The 6264-nt window shown below is 31.8% G+C and overlaps 1 long non-coding RNA gene across 1 annotated transcript; it reads left to right on the forward strand.

The window, feature by feature from the left end:
* The first annotated feature begins 3615 nt into the window (after positions 1-3615).
* LOC128552830 (uncharacterized) lies at positions 3616-5230 on the forward strand. Its single transcript, XR_008369178.1, has 3 exons — positions 3616-3876; positions 4084-4181; positions 4449-5230. It is a non-coding gene; the product is annotated as an uncharacterized LOC128552830 (long non-coding RNA).
* Positions 5231-6264: the final 1034 nt, after the last annotated feature.

Consider the following 6264-nt stretch of genomic DNA (forward strand, 5'->3'; position numbering starts at 1 on the left):
CCTATACGGTTAGGTATCAAGCCTATTCGGTTCGATATGCTGTAATGCTTACTCTTTATTTTTCTGCTATGTACGATGTTTTGCTACATTAATTAAGATATATCAGTTTTAACAAACGGCAAACATTCGAACAGTTTGGTATACTGTAGTTTATTTGCGTTTAAAGGGTATTCAACCTATAAGGCAGAACTAACATACGGTAGATATGATGTACTAGATATTTTTTCATGTTCACAACGTTTTGGTCATAAAATAAATTATTTAAGATTCACTGCACACAAAGAAGCGTCAAATTTAGCTAATAAAGTCTTCATTACTGAGTTATTTTTTGGTATCAACTATTACGGTAGCTATCAATGTACAGGTAGATTAGGCAATAATGACTGAATATATTTTTTTCTGCCATGTTTAATTGTTTCTATGATAAGTTAAGATATTAAGTTATACTAAGTTCAAAAAAGCTCAATTAGACTATAAAAGGCATCTTTAGACGTATATCGGAATCAACCTATAAAGGAACATATCAACTTATCATGACGGGTAGGTATCAACCGCTACGGTAGATTGTGTAAAGGTATACTATTTTATTTTTCTGCTATTGCTACGAATGTTTTGTACCATTAATCAAGATATTCAGTTAAAGAAAGGAACAGCGGAAGTTTGGCTACTGTAGTCTAAATCTTGACGTATTATGGCCGTATATATAAGCTAGGCAGGTATCAACATACGGTAGATATGCCTGTACTAGATATTTTATCTGTTCACGCAGTTTTGGTCACAAAAAAATATATTTAGTTTAAACTGAAATCAAAGGCGGAAATTTTGTAATCAGTCTTCCATTGAACGTTTTATGGCCGTATCAACCTATACAGTAGATATAACCTGTACGGCATTAGATATGCCACACTGTCAATAAACTAGTGATTTTTTCGAACTTTTTCCAACGTTTGTCTGCATAAATTATGTATTATTGTTTAACTTAAGGACAACAGCGCAGATTTGGCTTAAAAATGTTTTTCTTGATGTTTTCTGGCGTATTTAACACTATACGGTAACGTATATAACTATACGGTAAATTGCTAACAGACTTAACGTTGGCTTTGACATGCTAAATCTTTTTCTGTACGGTTGAAGCGTTATATGAGCATCAGATTGTGTTTGTAAAAAATGAAGAAGACATGACCATTCTGCTACGCCCCCTCCGTCAGAATCGAATGCGAAATGCGCTTGTTGTATGCAACCTATAAGGGAGATTAGCGCAAACATTTTTATATGGTAGGGTCAAACTTGTTTCGGAAAATCATTTTTGAAATTTTCCCTTGTGTATTAATCCAGGTTGTGCGCAGAACTATACATTAAACTTATAATATATAAGCTTTTGGGGTAATCAACATAAGTCAGATTTTTTATAAAGATTTCAAAACAAAAGAAGATTTGATAATTTTCGAAATTAATTAGAAATTATGCTGTTAAAAATCAGATTGTTGAGTAGAACAGACATTTCCCTACTTTAAATTTTAAAATGGATGCCATAGTGGACGCTATCAAACCTTTAAGCAGATATCTGAAACTGGAATGTACAACGATGCATTTGTATCGAGGTCATCTAATCATCCAAGTAGTTCAGATTTGATGTTTAAATCAAGGTGTGAGCGAACAAGAAGATGTGATAATTTATTACTATTAAAGCTCTTGTAATGATTCATTAAGAAGGTAAAACCTTTAAGGCAAAATTGTATCAAAAGAATTTCAAAACATTTGGTTTTTGATAGTTATAACCTTATATCACGTCAACGTTCTGTCTAAATCACATTTAAGAGAGGCATTGAAGAAATTAATTGTAAGTACCATTTTCGCGGTATAATAAGGAAAGCATTATACATACAGCCTTTCAGAAGATACACTACAAGACTGTCAATATTTGAGTTTGTAAAAATCGTTACTTATAGTTTTAATTAGAATTTATGGCGCAATCAACCATTAAAACAGATGGCTACACAAGTGTATAACGAAGTCTTTACAACGAATAAAGCTCAACTAAAAATGTCGATTTCCCGTTGAATTAAAGCCATAGGAACATATCTGCAACAGTCATAATCGCTTGTGTGAAAACCAAAAGATAGGTGCACATACACACACAGCAACGCACACACAACACCTTTCTATTTCGTTAGCAACCTCTAAGGCCGTCTGTTGTATCGTTGAAACCGTTTGGTTTACTTGTAGGTCAAATAATTATGCCATACCTTTCAAATCATTTGAGTCTACAAGGGCTGTGGAGTGAATTGAAGAAAATTTATATTTGATGTTTTAAATTGTACGAACCAATGTATTAACAAAAAAAAAAATATTTTAATTAATAAGTTGCCAATGTTTTGCTTCATTATCAGATCTTTATATTCTATCTTTTTACAATTTTTTTAACAATGTACCGCCGAATGGCCTGATGGGCCGAAATATACGTCCGTCCTCATACACTATAAGGCGGAGCTTAAATGTACCACATGACGTGCTACCTTACAAGTTGATACTGTTATCTTCCGTATAAGTTGATACAAAGCGATATCCGTTTCGTTTCGCCAAACATAGACGATCTACTTTCGATTTCAAAAACTACAAGAAAATACAATTTAATGTTTCGCCGATTTGTTTATTTCTCGAAAAATAAGAATTAAAATCATTTTTAATATCAGTAGTAACTAAACAAACCAGTAAGAGCTTCTTCTTCCGATAATTTATCCGTTTACTGACTGCAAAATTCAACCCACGCAAAGTTTATAGAAATCATACGATGCGTGTTTACGTTCAATGTGGGAGAATTAAGGCTGATCGGCTATGTTACCTAACGCATCCAGACGATTCAGATTTTGTTTTTAAAAAAGCATTGTGTGCGTTTCTGTAATTTTATATACGTTTTTATACGCTTAGAAATTATTAGACATGCGTATTTGCATTATTTCTACACGTTATTTACGCTAATACGCATCTTATCTGGAGCCCTGCTGGAACTATTTTTTGTCTTTCGCTGGATGTTACCCAAGCTTTGTAAGCCTGCGCAATTCTTAAAATGCACATTTATGCTTAATGAGTTACATTCGAGAATTGCACAATTACAAGTCATAAATATGACAGATTACATCGTATATTGGTCATAGCAAAGGGAATTGACACAACTTTACTTCATTCATGCAGTGAACTGTTTGAAATTTGAGAAAACTAATGGAACTACATCCCTTCACATGTTATTCGGTCCATTTAGAGAATCGTTGGATAGCAAGGACTGGTGTCCAGACGTTTCCCCCCCAAGACAGTTCCTCCCAAGACGTTTCCTCCCAAGACTTCCCCCCCCCCCCCATTTTTGGGGGGAATTGTCTCAGCTTTTATGACGTTTCACCCCCAAATTCATTTAAAGTATTAAAGGTAATAATGCAGCAATTCTTTTTAAAAAGTGTGTTTAGAAGAAAAATACCAACATTTGGTAAGGAGACAGGTTATCAGCAAAACATGAAGGAAAATATTAATAAAGATCAATATATAATAACTGCCATTGATGTTTAAAAGTTAAAAAAAAATTAAAAAAGACTTAGTTTCAAGATGATTTTATTTATGTGGCAGTCTTGATTTTAAGGCTTTGGATTAAGTAGTTGTTTAAGCTAAGTTATCTCCCTTTGACCATAGTTGTAGTTTGTGTCCAGTCAGGTGTATTGACCTTAGGTCAATTTGTTCCCTCTAAAAGACTGTGTTCTGATTGGTTTAGGCATCAGTGATCAATATCTCACTACCTGGAAAGCTTTGATACTGTATACATGTATTTAGTAGAAGTTGTTTTAAATCAGTAATATATTAGTTTTAAAGGAATGGAATTATTAGTCAGAGGTTAGTTACTTTCATTTATAAGGTTCCTATCAGTTTTGCTGGTCTTATAAAGTGATAGATAGTGATTTTAACCTTTACAGTTTTGGACTTTTCTGATTTAGACAGATTAGTATATTTTGAGTAAAATCATGTTTCATAAATGACAGTCTTCTCACATATCTCTGTCTCATTCTTTAATTACACATTTAACAATTTAATCATTTGCAGACCATTAACCTGAATCACAGTGTGATAGAGCAGATGAGTTGTTGTGGTGCAGCTGGTGATGTTTTCTATAGCGGTGATGCATTTAAGTCCACAACTTGGTAAGCATACATGTGTTTTGTTATGTACATGTGTAATATGTAATTGTATACTTTTAATGTATATGTAAGTTTACATATAATTCAAGTATATGTACTAAGTATTATGTTTAATGACTGCAAGGTGCCACTACACACAACTATATGTTTTAACCTGTATTACTATATGAATAAGATATTTATGCATTTATTATAATATGTATGGTATTCTGATGTATCTATTATGTGTATTACCTGATTGTAAGTTTTGTTAATGTTATGTACTTTCAGGATGCTTAGTTTACCCACCAATAAATTGATAAAGGTACAAAGAGCTTGTTTCCTACACATGGCCTCCAGATGGACCTACTCCTCAACCCCCACTAGCAGTTATACTTCCTTATAATTTACAAAGGGACTTTAAGTTAAACTAGCCAAGTGACATTTACAAGAAGAATAAAATAATAAAATTTACTTTTCTTTCAGTAATTTATAATATAATCTAAAGATTAAATGAAGTCTTCAATTTAAATTAAAATTAATGTTTGATTGGATTATCTCACATAATAAATGTGGCACTTATCACCTTCAGTAATTACCATTTAACACCTTAATTATTAAGTGAATGCAGTGGATCCTTTTCTGTAACATTCATCAAGGGAATTGTCAGTACAATTTGTTTACACTCAAATATTACCCGGTACTTTGAGAAATATCAATTAAATTGAAAGTTATAGTAAGTAAATGTTATATAAAAGCGGCTATGGGTACGTATGGGACAACCCTTATTGTGTTGATCATAAACGTTTTGTTATTGTTTTTAAACAAAAGTTAATTGATTGTTTTCAACAAGAATGGTTTCAAGGTAGAAATAACAGCTCTGTACTGACGGTTTACAAGGCTATTAAAAACACTTTTGAGTATGAAAAATACTTAGATGTAATAAAGAATAATAAACATAGAACGTTGTTAACTAGATTGCGGGTTTCAGCACATTGTCTAAGAATAGAAAGTGCGAGATATGGCCGAAATAGGTTAGAAAGAAATGAACGAGTTTGTTTGATATAGTTTAGTTTATTGTTTATTTCAGTCTCGTCCATTTACATGTTTACAGTATAAAAACATGACATATACATAATAAAACACAAGTAAATGGCCACTCAAATTTGAATTACAAGAGACTATATATATATAATTTCTACATATCACATATTTCACATAAATCAATTCTCATATATTACAGTAAAAAGCAAGACATGTCTGCTAATCATAACACAAAGATGTGTCCTAAAATTTAATTAAAAAAAGGGTTATAAGACACTGAACCAGATTAGACAGGTGCACTAAATGTGCGCTAGTAAAAAATGGCTTAAAGAATCAAGTATCCCCACCAATCAGATTGGTAGAGAACAGATTAGCAGATATCTCTTACTTAACACTAAAATACTGTAATTATTTAAAAGAATCTACATACAATTTAGTAAAAAAAAATTTATAAATAAATAAAAGCCTATCTATACAGGTACATTAAACTGTGTTTATATTATATAAAGTATTACTTCTTTTTTTAAGTATATCATAACAGGTTTTTGCAACTATTCTTATCAAATTTGGATGTGTGAATAACAGAACCAGTTTATCATTGTCATTTAGACTCCCAAAGTTTACAAATATAGAAGTGACCTTTTCTAATAGAAGTCTTCGTTCAACAGTATAAAGCGGACAGCATAGAATAACATGTATCTCTGATTCTACAGCATTACAACCAAATGGGCACAATCGTTGATTTTCTGTTAAACCTTCGTAACGACCCGTTTCGAGTCTTATGGGTGCAACACCGCACCTGAATCTAGACAATGCAGATCTATGATATGTGGAAATGGTAGTATAGAAGAGAGTATCATTTTATTTGTATTTGTGATAAGTATAAAGATATAAGAAAGACTCTTTTACCGAAATATTATATAAAAAGACCCAGTATGTTTAAATTTGTTGAAATGTTGACATGCAATAAGAGAAAAATTTTATACAATTTGTGTACATATGTTGAAAAAGCCTTAGTAGTTCGTGAAAATGTTTTAAGAAACATACAAATGTAGTAACTGAG

This window comes from Mercenaria mercenaria, unplaced genomic scaffold, assembly GCF_021730395.1.
Source record: "Mercenaria mercenaria strain notata unplaced genomic scaffold, MADL_Memer_1 contig_3203, whole genome shotgun sequence".
Lineage (NCBI taxonomy): Eukaryota > Metazoa > Mollusca > Bivalvia > Venerida > Veneridae > Mercenaria > Mercenaria mercenaria.